The sequence below is a fragment of the Pleurodeles waltl genome, chromosome 4_2 (genome assembly GCF_031143425.1).
Source record: "Pleurodeles waltl isolate 20211129_DDA chromosome 4_2, aPleWal1.hap1.20221129, whole genome shotgun sequence".
Lineage (NCBI taxonomy): Eukaryota > Metazoa > Chordata > Amphibia > Caudata > Salamandridae > Pleurodeles > Pleurodeles waltl.
In genome coordinates this window covers 442,984,906-442,996,971 of record NC_090443.1, presented here as the reverse complement: position 1 = coordinate 442,996,971, position 12,066 = coordinate 442,984,906, and the positions used below count along the sequence as shown (strand labels likewise).

The window sequence follows — 12,066 nt, the reverse complement described above, 5'->3', positions numbered from 1 at the left end:
ACCCTATGTCTGGACTTCTGCACCCCCTCACTAGGAGTGGTACTGCCAGACACCAGAACTGTTGGGATGCTGTCTACAGTCATCCCCCCAAGTTCTTCTGCCACTGCGGGGCTTCCCTCAAAAGGTGGCCCTACGGTACAGGTTAGGCTCTGAGACCTACCTGGGACACTACAATCCTTTCCCACCTCACTTGGTCGGGAACCACCTAGACCACTCCCTTCAGGAGCACCCCCAAATGCCTCTTCAGACTCTCTGGTACTCACCCAAAAGTCTGCCTCCACTGTAAGTTCCCTGGGGTCAGAGAACTCACACTCCACCTGGTGTTGGCGTAGCTCTGGAAAATAAGGACCAGACATATGCTCTCCAGCAATTACATCACTCTGCCCTTCACATGTATTAACCACAGTACCCTTCACCCAACCACCTAGTAACTCAACCTTGGAAAAGCACTCTACTTCACCCTCCTGAGACTGGTGAGACAGTATCTGTCTGTCCCTGACACTCAACCCAAACTCTTCTGGGATGTCTCTACACTCTATATCCAGGACGTCCACCAGGGGGGAACCCTTTTCTCTGTCACTCTCTGCTAGAGTCAGTAAAGTGTCCCTCCCCCCAGTAGGAATATGACTCCCTGTGCCAGTTCCCCAATCCTTCTCAGGGACCCTGTGCATAACGGGAACTACCTCATACCCTTGAACCGCCTGGGGTGTGTCAACTCTCTTCTTCAAGTTGGGTACCACATCTCTGGGCTTGTGCCCTTCTTCAGCAGTACTAGATGCAAGATTTTTGCTGCCACCATCTGAACTGGACTCAGCCCTTCCGGCCTCCAGTTTCAGCTCTTTACAGCTCAGCTCTTGAGCTGCAATCTTTTCTTCTTCCAGGGCTAAGAGACTTGCTGCCTCAGCCCTTTCAATAAACTCATCTAGCTCTTCCATCCACCGTGCTTGAGCCATGAGCCATTCTTTTTTCACTGGGTCTCTTTCCTCATCTGAGTCGTCCTCCTCCTCCTCTGAGGGGTACTTAGTCATTTGGTTTCTTGCTGCCTCTCTCTCTGCCCATCTGTCTTCCTCCCAGACTATGTAGGCACGTAGCATCTCTGCTTTAGTAGATCTCTTTGCTACAGGAAGGCCACATTCTCTGCAAAGCTTCCTTAGGTCAGCCTTAGTGAGGTGGTCAGTAGGCAAAAAGAATAAGTAGGTAAGCGATCCCATTCTGATAGGATCTTACCAGCAAAAACCAAAATCCAAAGTCCAAAATATCAATAGTATATCCAGGAGGACATCAGAGACCAAAAGTCAAAAAAGAGATAAAAAATCAAGTTGACCTTCAACTGTGGGTAGGTAGTGAAATACTTAGCTACTGTATGTCACTGCACAAACACAAGTCCTATCCTCACCGCTGATCACCAATGTTAGAAATGGGGTTTTTGGTTGGCAGATAGGTTGCCCTCTGTTCAAGCAAGAACCCTCACTCTAGTCAGGGTAAGTCACACACAATCCAAAATCAGCCTGTGCTCCCCCTCCGGTAGCTTGGCACGAGCAGTCAGGCTTAACTTAGAAGGCAATGTGTAAAGCATTTGTGCAATAAATCATACAACACCATAGTATAACACCACAAAAATACACCACACAGTGTTTAGAAAAATATAGAATATTTATCTGGATAATTGTAGGTCAAAACGATCAAAGTTGCAATACGAATTTGTAAAGATATCACTGAAAAGTGATATTAAGAGTCTTTAAGTCTTTAGAAAGCAATAAAGTGTCTTTCAAGCACAGAGTACCTGGTTTCTGGTGGGAAATCTCCTCAGAGGGCCACAGGAGAAGAGATGCGTGGAAAAAGGGGTGTGTGCGTCGTTTTCCGCTCAGCACACACAGACTTGCGTCGTTCTTTTCCACGCGGGGAAGTCGGGCGTCGTTTTCCGGCGCGCAGACAGTCTCTTTTTGTGGATCGCGGGGATTACCAGATGTCCCGGGTCTGTGCGTGGGTTCTCCTGCTTATTTTCCGGCTGCGCGTCGTTCTGCGGGGCTGCGCGTCGAAGTTTCGATCTCACGGTAGGCGTCGCGTCGATTTCTCCTTGGAAGTCGGGCGTCGTTTTCCTTGCGAGGCCGTGCGTCGAAATTTTGGTCTCACGGCAGGCGTCGCGTCGATTTCTCCTTGGAAGTCGGGCGGCGTTGTCCTTGCGAGGCCGTGCGTCAAAGTTTCGCACTCACGGGAGGCGTCGCGTCGATTTCTCCTTGGAAGTCGGGCGGCTTTGTCCTTGCGAGGTTGTGCGTCGAAGTCTCGATCGTCCCGAGGGCGTCGCGTTGATCAGCGTCGGTGTGCGGCGTTTTTCTCGCCGCGAAACAAGCTGTGCGTCGACATTTTCGGCGCACGGAGCGTCCACGTGAAAGGCAGAAGTCTTTTTGGTCCTGAGACTTCAAGGAACAGGAGGCAAGCTCTATCCAAGCCCTTGGAGAGCACTTTTACAGCCAGACAAGAGTTCAGCAAGGCAGCAGGCCAACAGCAAGGCAGCAGTCCTTTGTAGAAAAGCAGACAGGTGAGTCCTTTGAGCAGCCAGGCAGTTCAGCAAGGCAGCAGGCCAACAGCAAGGCAGCAGTCCTTTGTAGAAAAGCAGACAGGTGAGTCCTTTGAGCAGCCAGGCAGTTCTTCTTGGCAGGATGTAGTTTCTGGTTCAGGTTTCTTCTCCAGCAAGTGTCTGATGAGGTAGGGCAGAGGCCCTGTTTTATACTAAGTTGTGCCTTTGAAGTGGGGGTGACTTCAAAGAGTCTCTAAGAAATGCACCCGGTTCCCTTTCAGCTCAATCCTGTCTGCCAGAGTCCCAGTAGGGGGTGTGGCAGTCCTTTGTGTGAGGGCAGGCCCTCCACCCTCCCAGCCCAGGAAGACCCATTCAAAATGCAGATGTATGCAAGTGAGGCTGAGTACCCTGTGTTTGGGGTGTGTCTGAGTGAATGCACAAGGAGCTGTCAACTAAACCTAGCCAGACGTGGATTGAAGGGCACAACAAGATTTTAGTGCAAAGAAATGCTCACTTTCTAAAAGTGGCATTTCTAGAATAGTAATATTAAATCCGACTTCACCAGTCAGCAGGATTTTGTATTACCATTCTGGCCATACTAAATATGACCTTCCTGCTCCTTTCAGATCAGCAGCTGCCGCTTCAACAGTGTATGAGGGCAGCCCCAATGTTAGCCTATGAAGGGAGCAGGCCTCACAGTAGTGTAAAAACGAATTTAGGAGTTTTACACTACCAGGACACATAACTACACAGGTACATGTCCTGCCTTTTACCTACACAGCACCCTGCTCTAGGGGATACCTAGGGCACACATTAGGGATGACTTATATGTAGAAAAAGGGGAGTTCTAGGCTTGGCAAGTACTTTTAAATGCCAAGTCGAAGTGGCAGTGAAACTGCACACACAGGCCTTGCAATGGCAGGCCTGAGACAAGGTTAAGGGGCTACTGAGGTGGGTGGCACAACCAGTGCTGCAGGCCCACTAGTAGCATTTAATCTACAGGCCCTAGGCACATGTAGTGCACTCTAATAGGGACTTACAGGTAGATTAAATAGTCAATCATGGATAAACCAATCAATAGTACAATTTACACAGAGAGCATATGCACTTTAGCACTGGTTAGCAGTGGTAAAGTGCTCAGAGGTCAAAAGCCAACAACAGCAGGTCAGAAAAAATAGGAGGAAGGAGGCAAAAAGTTTGGGGATGTCCCTGTCAAAAAGCCAGGTCCAACACTACTCAAAAAGGGGTTTTATTAGTAGTATTGTCACCACTGTGGAGTCTGCACAAACAAAGATAGGACAGTCCTGCAGAGACTCAGCAGTGGTAAAATACTGTCAGTAACATACCTTTGTGACTAGTCAATAATTGTAAACTTACACAAAAGCGTAAGCTTACCTTTGTGAATCAGACCTTTTTGTTTTCTTTTTTTAAAGCCCCGCCACAAAGAATTTTGGCAACAAAGAGAAGCATGGCATTAAAGGTGTTCTGGTTAATTGGTTGCAAAGGCTGCATCTTAAAAATGCCTTATGGGGTTAAAGGCACCAGCTGTAGAGATCTTTGGGTGTCCAGTAAATCACAAGGAACAATAATAACGATAACATAACTCTTCAGCTTAATGCATTTGCTGGAGAGATCTATGTTTTTTTCTATTCCGAGTTTAAAATCAAAGTAACAGAGGGTTAATGCGTCTCCTGCAACGCTTATCATGTAACATGCCAATAACAGATTTGTATTTTATGTAAACAGGTACGTGAGATCCATTGTTACTTGTAGTTCATAAATTATAATCCTTCTCATTTAGCACAACGAGTTATGAAGGGCCTACGCCTTTTAATCCTCACTGGCTTACGTAATAAATCAATTACACTGATTCACACACACACACATGATTTGTCAATGTATAGTGTACGTGTGATGTAAACCGCTCTGACACCCTGCATTGGGATGAGTAGCGCAATAAAAGAAGTAAAACTAAACTGTGGTACTTAAAATTTTTCTTTTTGTTAATACTTGGAAAGTCGCACACACCTGGCATCACTGGTTTTATATTAACTACCAGATATTTGTTAACTTGTTGAAAGAGTCCGCTTTGGATCACTTTTCCCTGTGTTCACTAACCAAGAAAAAGACATTTAGTTACATAACATCCTTCACGGCTATGTAGATTACAAGAAATAAGTAAATAATAGCTCACTGGTTCACTGGTTGCATTATGACTTGACAGCTTTCCTGGGGTTGGGTGGGTTTCTGTCGGCAGGGCGTTGTCACTGTTTATAGGGAACAAAACAAGGGCTTACATTGTGAATTACTGGGGGCAGGAAGGGTTTGGTTCTGCTTAGGCTGCTAAATTGGAACCGGCCCACTTTCTCCTCCTACTTCATGCGATACTTGAAGAATGTCTGGCTCTGGAATGAGATGCACCATTGAGCAAAGCCTTGGTGCTTTATGCTCCGAGCGTGCCACGACTGACGAATACAACTTCACTCATCAGTAGGCCGAGGTCCAGATCTGGACGCCGCCAAGGCCTGCCCAACTCTACCCTTCTCCATCCTTAAGGGTATCAGGAATACTCCTGCACGGCTCATTAAGGACATTAAGCCATATGACCGCATATCTCCACCCTAGTGGGGCTCCAATGGCTTCCCTTGCCAGCTGCATCATCTGCCAAGTCATCAGCATTGGAGCCCTGTACTTATGGCTGATTTCCGATGGCTCTTGGCGTAACCGCACCCCGGGCACCACCAGACTGAAAATAAGGAAATGAGTAAAAGAAGATAAGAGACTTTCTCTATGGGTGCACCCAATGTCTGGAAATACATCCATCTAGACCGTCCCAGCGCTGGTCCAATTTAAGAAAGAGCTGAAGACTCCCCTCTGCAAAGAACTGTATATCATGGTGCACTAACAGTCCACTTCCACTCTTAGAGCTCCGCTACCCCTACAATCACTCGTTCACTGCATTTTTGCCTTTGACCCTGTACAGCGCCCTACTGACATTTAGCTGGGTTCTCGCTACGCAAATACTACATATATACACACACACACACAAGCTGTGAAGGTCGGACAACGGGAATAAGGACGCTTTTAATCTGATGGGCTGGGCAGCAAATCGTTTTTCTACTCTTGATTCTCCACACCATTCTTAATGCTGTTTGGCGCAAAAGGTCTGGATAACGCCAGGAGATGCCAAGTGCCATTAAATTAGTGTCCAGGAAGAACCTGTGGATCTTCACTCAAAAAAAATAGAGTAGTGAATAAGATGGCGATATAAATCAATTTTGAAGTGATTATCGTGCCAAATCCAAAACCCATGCCTCGAGGAAGATGCACGCATGCTCTGCAAGGAATCCCCAGCTGCAGGCAGCGCTTGCCTCCGTGTCAGGCACAGGTACGGGCATGCAGCCCTCAGCAAAGACGCAGCCACGCGCCCAGCTGAGCGTGGACGTGTACATGGGCGCATCGTGCTCTGCTTCAACAAACTTCCTCCTTTTCATGTCAACGCTGCAGAAAAACACCGCACTACCTGCAAAAGGTACGGCGCTACCAGCCCTTCCAGGTGCGCACTGTTTGGACAAAGCACGGTACTGCCGTGGCAGGCAAGGAGTGTGCTGAGCACTCGCTGGCTAACGCATGGTCCTGTCGTGCGTAGCGGCCTGCGCCCACTGCACGGACTGTCCAAAGAGTGCGCTGCCTGACTAAGGTATGGCTTTTACACGCGGGACGCACGGCACGCACTGCTTCAAGAAACAGGCTATTCGTGGCAGCTCTGCAACAGGCACTCCACTTCCCGAACAAAGCATGGCACTTCCATGGAAGGTTTCAGAGTACACCACAGCGCTAGACTGCACATGACCTGTCACCCTGGTATTCTAGGGCCGAAGTGGTCACTGCACTGCCGCCCATAGAGCACTGCACTGCTTTACTAAAGCACGTCCTGACACTTTCGGCATGCAGGGCGCACCGCACTATTTATGAAAATCCCAGCTTTGCTGTGCAGCTTGATAACCCTGCTACACATGACCATAACATGACAATGCCATGCTAGGCCCAGAGCGCACTGCCTAGCCAATGCTTAATTTGTAAACGAATGAGTGCATGGAGTCCGTGACCGGCGCTATCGAATGTCAGTGGTGCAATGCCAAGGCTGCGTAGTCTTTATTCCAGTTAATTGCCTCTTTCGCCTACCACTAGGCACTTTCTGCACTTTCTATTTTCTCTATGAAAATATAAGTGCTGGTTCCCAAAAATAACTGCTAATGGACCCTACCCGCAATCACTGGCTCAAATTAAGCACTGTGCCTGGCCAATGTCACTGGATCTATGAAGCTGCAGCTAGAAGGGCATGGTACACATAGCTGCCAGGTTTCCCAGGTCCATGCATGACTAAAGGTGGGCAAGCCAACAAATTAACAGGGAAAGCGGAGCCAAGGGTCCTGGCTCGGAGCCCGTGCACAAGCCAAGCCCTGAAAATGTTTGCTATGCAAGTCATAGACCAAGCATCACGTAAACTATGAAGTCTCTTTAATAGAAAAAAAAAAAAAGTGTATTTCTTTAGCATGTGGAAGCTTTGACATTAATACTTCAAATTATTGCAGGGCACTTAGAAGCACTTTATTAAAACTGAAATAAAATATTTGCCTGAGATCAAACAATTTAGGTAGGGAAGCTGCAATGTATCTAGGTTTTCTGGCTTCACTTTGTACATATCAGTCAGCAAATGTGTATTTTTTTCTCTTTCCTTGTGTTAGGACTTTGTTTTTATCTATGTGTACTTTCCTGCAATTCTAATATAGAGCAAAACCCGAAAGTATTGGAGTGCTTTACTTGAGCACCCATTACACAAGATAACCATTCATTGTTTATAAGGATGGGGAGATGAAGAGATTTACCCAGAATCACAGGACTCTAACCTGGTACCCCAAGTCCAAAATCCACAGTTCTGGCCCCAACACCATATCGACAGTAGCCACATTAAAAACTCAACTTGTTATGGGTTCGAGGTTCCCAGAGGACCTCGAGCTTAGCCAGAGCACAGGCTTGGGCTTTCAGTGGCTCGCCCACCTCTATACATGACTGTTTGCTCCAGCCTAGGTTTTTTCTTTCCATTTTGGGGCATGTGGCCCTGATTTTATAATAAAAACAGTGGTTGAAGTGGGTGGGAGTTGAGAGGCACATTGTTGCCCATACTTTTTTTTTTTTTTAATTTAAGAAAAACAATTCCCCTACTTTTTGTGAAAACACAACAGCCCTGGGACCGTAAATTCCAACAATTGAAATGCTTCAGGTGAAGCGTGAGGCAGGGAGTCTCACCAGCTGCGAAACCAAGGGAGGGGCTGACCGCTAACAAGAAACGAACCTTCTTGCCATTGTGCCTGCTTGTCTGGAAGAAATGTTAATGTCCGCAACTAGTTAATCTGCAAATGTGAAGGGTGTTTGGAAGTTGATATTGGCTTTTATTGATGGAATCAACTGAAGCTTCCTTATGGGACAGGTATTTTTAAGTGGTATGCTAGGGAGCTATCAGCTGAGCTGCAGTGTGTGTGCTTTTAAAGGACAGTTGTAAAGGAAAATACACTACCTACAGTCTGGTTATCACTAAAATCTGTTTTTTTTAGAAGCACTTGTTTTATTTTAAACCTTTTTGTGCATTTTCCATCAACCTATCCTATATTGCCTGGAATAGATATATTTTTAATTCATAATGCTTTTTGTCGCAGATTGGGACCTCGTAGCACTAAGCATACCAAAATCATCATTCTCCAATGCACCAACCCAGGTTCAACTTTGTGGCTCTCTGGTTACACACATGGCCCTCTGCATTGCATTAACTGATAGAATACATAATAAATAAAGCCAGGATTTGTAAAGCACAGTAGATCACCTGCGAGGGTCTCAAGGCTCTGAATTGTAGGCATGTGGGATATTAAGTGATTTTCCCAAAAACCTAAGTATGTTGAGCCAATGCCTAGACTCGAGCCTGGCTGACCCAGCTCCGAAGTCGGCAGCTCAGGCCGTTATGCCACAGCCTCCCCAATTAACCTAATTCCCACTGAATAACCTAACTTGCATTTATTTTTTATTTAATATGTGATTATTTTATATGAGGTTACCTGAAGGCGAAAAGCTGAAAAAAAAGTACAGAATCTTTAGTTTTTCAGCAAAACCTTTGATCCTGCCCCACTCACTAACCCCGCCCACGCTGCGTGCAGCATCACATTTCCCCAACCTTATTAATGCACTTCGACCACTGAATAAAACAGAGCAATAACCTGGGCTGGGGCAGCTGGATATGCATTGACATGGAAAACGTGGAACGGCTGGATACATTACCTGGTCTCCGAGAAACAGATGAAAACGGAGCAGTTCGGGCCTCATATGTTTAAGAAGTGACGAGTCACGATTAGGGTGATGGAGCAATACTGGACTACTCTTTTACAAAGCATTGTAGGCAAGCGTTTGTCCAATTTGGTCAATTAAACTCAATCAAGGCTATAACCCCCAAGAATGCACTGAGATACTAAATCAAAACCCGGAACTGGAAAAGTTGTGTCACGGAGTCATCTGGTCACCATAGTCACGCACGAGGTAGAATGGCTGTACCTCTGCAGTGTGTGACCAATGAGTTGTGCATATTACAGATTTCTCCACACGGTCACCCTCACTGCTTGTTTTGCTCCTGCAGGTAATCAAACATCGTTTACGTATAATGCCCATACAAATCCACATAAGATGGTGTTTAACATACCCTATTTTATCCTCCGCCAATCCGATCAAGGGGAATGGGATGACACTTCGGCGTAGCCAAAAAGGTATACTTTAGCCCAATTTCAAGATACTAAAATGAAGACATACATCGCGACGTATGTAGCGCCGGGAGGCTATCCCGCTACCAGCGCTAAGAAGCTGTGTTACAGTTTTACAGGCGCTCAGATATAATACAAAAAATGACTAGTAGTTGTTAAAGCCCTTCAGTAAATAGTAAAAAAACAAAAATCTACTCGTGTTGATGCCACATAAATCCGAGCTGCTGGCCGGTCGCCAACTCACAGAACCGGAGCAACAGGGGTTAGAGCCATGCAGTGCGTGCGTAGCGCTGTAAAAACACAACAACGGGAGCGTAACTCAGTCGAGCTCACAGCCTAGATAGATGTCCAAGTCCGTGGCTCCTGATGTACGAGATCACTTTTACACGAACTCGGCGCTAAAGACTGAGCGAGGGCACGTTAAAATCGGCCTTTGGTACTAGTAGTGCGGCCTGACTTACTGTTGCCGCCGGCATCCTCCGGTGCGGGCTCAGTCGATGCCGCTCCTCTGGACGCGGTGGCCCGGACTATGCCTCCTGGCTCGTGTCCGGTTGTTCCATCTAGTCAGCGCTTCCCAAACCTTGGGCTCCCTTGGCCCGGCGCCCCAACCCGGGCCCACGTGACCCGCTTCCCTTTGTAATAGCCAAGGCAGCGCCTCGCGCCCCAGGGAAACTCTCCCTCCAAAAATAAAGGGCTTTAAAACGAAGAACAAAACATCCCAACAGCCGAGGCAGGAATTCCCGCCAAGGACTTTGCGAAGGGGGGTGGGGGTCGTAATTGTAGTAAACTTCCTGCTTTTAATCAAAACAAGGACTCCTTAAAGGCTCCGGAAATGTACACCGCATTACATTGCGAGAGACTAAGGCTGCAGAAAGTGCTCGATTTCCTCTTTGCGGCGTTCAGAATCTCCTCCTCCTCCTGTCAGAGTTATCTTGTGGGAGCGCCCGCGGATTGCTCATAGTCGAGAGTCCTCTCCTGTAACATGTCAACCCAGGCGCGCCTTCAGAAGCAGAGCTTGTAAGAGCTTCGTAATTGTCAAGCGGCTTCGTGTTATGGTTGACCCTCTCTACCACTCCTGGTTTTCTTTTCCAACAGCACCTTGCATGCTGGGACTTGTAGGAGTAAGCATGCACAGTGCTGCGAGGATAAAAGTCAGGACTCTGGTGGAATGTGGTACACATAAGAATCTACCTGGCAGCTACATTTCAATGGCTCAATGTGCCAGCTGTCACAGACTACGTGGAACCTACATTTGGGTGAAATGAGCCCAGACAGACCACTACCCATCTTGTGTGAGTAAAAGGCTGCTTTGTTGAAACAGGTGCGTATCACAATTCAGCCCTTGGCATCCTGCTTTCCAAAACTATATATCTCACTATACCAACCACATCTGCCTACCACCTACTCCCTCACCCCTAAAACATCACCCTCCCCTTTAACCTTGCAAACTATCCAATGTCCAACTACCTTCTGTTACTCATAACACTTGAACTTCCCCTGCTTAACTTTTAACTCATGCCAATTCGTAAATGCTAACTTCCTATTTAATAACCTTAATCCCTGCTCTCTTTCTATTTCTAATTCGTTGCCTCCTCTCTTAGGGCCTGGTTCCCCTCTGTAAACTCCACCGACCTTCTGTAAAGGCCCCTCCAATCTTCTGGGCATCCACCACCAGAAAAACGGGCATCCCTGACCTTTTTCTGCCCCCTGCCAGATCTTGACAGATGAACCCCATCCACATGAAAAAAATCCACAGCATCATATCTATATCAGAGTGCACAATGCAACCTTTCTTCCGGTCCCTACAAAAATGCCTCATCTCCTTTTAAGCTTCCTGTGGGCCCTATCTATCGCTGCTGGCTTGTATGCCCCCCTCCTACTTCTCCTAGGTATAAACTCTGTCCACACTGGAAAACAACCTGCCCACTGCTGCTTTATTTCCAACAAGCCTCCTTTCATCCATTTTACCAGTGCCAAGCCTTTCTCCTGCACTAAGTCATTTTCTCCTAAATGCACTATCAAGATATTGGGGCACACCGCCCCCTTTCGTAACTTAACCAAAGCTGGCAGCAATTCTTTCCACCTCATGCCCCTTTTACCATGCCATGAGACCCCCCACACACATTTCACTCAGTCTCAAATTGACTGTATCCAACTTCCTGGTTTCCTGCTCCGCCCTTCTGATGAACGAATGTCCCACCACCCACACGCTCAATTTTGCAGACAGGTGTCCCGGCACTGAACCTACAAAAGAAACAAATGTTAACGACAAGCCCTGCCTGATCATACCCCTACCTAGAATCTAACGCACATACCTCTGCAAACACTCGGAAGACCATGTTTCCAACTGCTTTATTCCCTCCCTGGACCACCCCGCCTCCCTGCTTCCATTGCTGCCCCTAGCTGAAAGGAATGGGTCCCAAATCCGCAGGTTGCAGCCCCATGCACGTTATTGCTTTTCTCAGTATGCTTAGCAATTGGAAGGCTGTTACTCTCTTGCCATCCATGTGCACGAAAACTGCCCCTACCTTCTCAGCCTTTAGCCTCCCCAACCTCAAACGCCACTGCAGGGGCAAACCCCACTATGCTCCTGCTCTGGAATCAATACATCAGCCCTTGCACCCTCTGATCCCTCTTGGTAGACCTAAGGAAAGATGCCACTCTGTGGGTTTGCATGAATACTTCCTCCCATCCTCCTAAAGTAGCCCCTTGTTTCGTTTGGAACCCAGCATTTCTGACACACAA

The 12,066-nt window shown here is 47.2% G+C and overlaps 1 protein-coding gene across 2 annotated transcripts in view; it reads right to left on the bottom strand.

Moving 5' to 3' along the window:
• The window catches only part of LOC138292881 (volume-regulated anion channel subunit LRRC8D-like), a 57,323-nt gene extending 46,952 nt beyond the window's left edge, over window positions 1–10,371 (bottom strand). The window contains exon 1 of one of the 2 annotated variants that reach the window (XM_069231729.1): window positions 9,783–10,371. The gene's annotated coding sequence lies outside the window, so the exon portion shown is untranslated. Of the gene's footprint in view, window positions 1–8,848; window positions 8,999–9,782 lie in introns of those variants that run through there. The other variant, XM_069231730.1, reaches the window with a different exon arrangement.
• Between the last annotated feature and the right edge of the window lie 1,695 nt (window positions 10,372–12,066).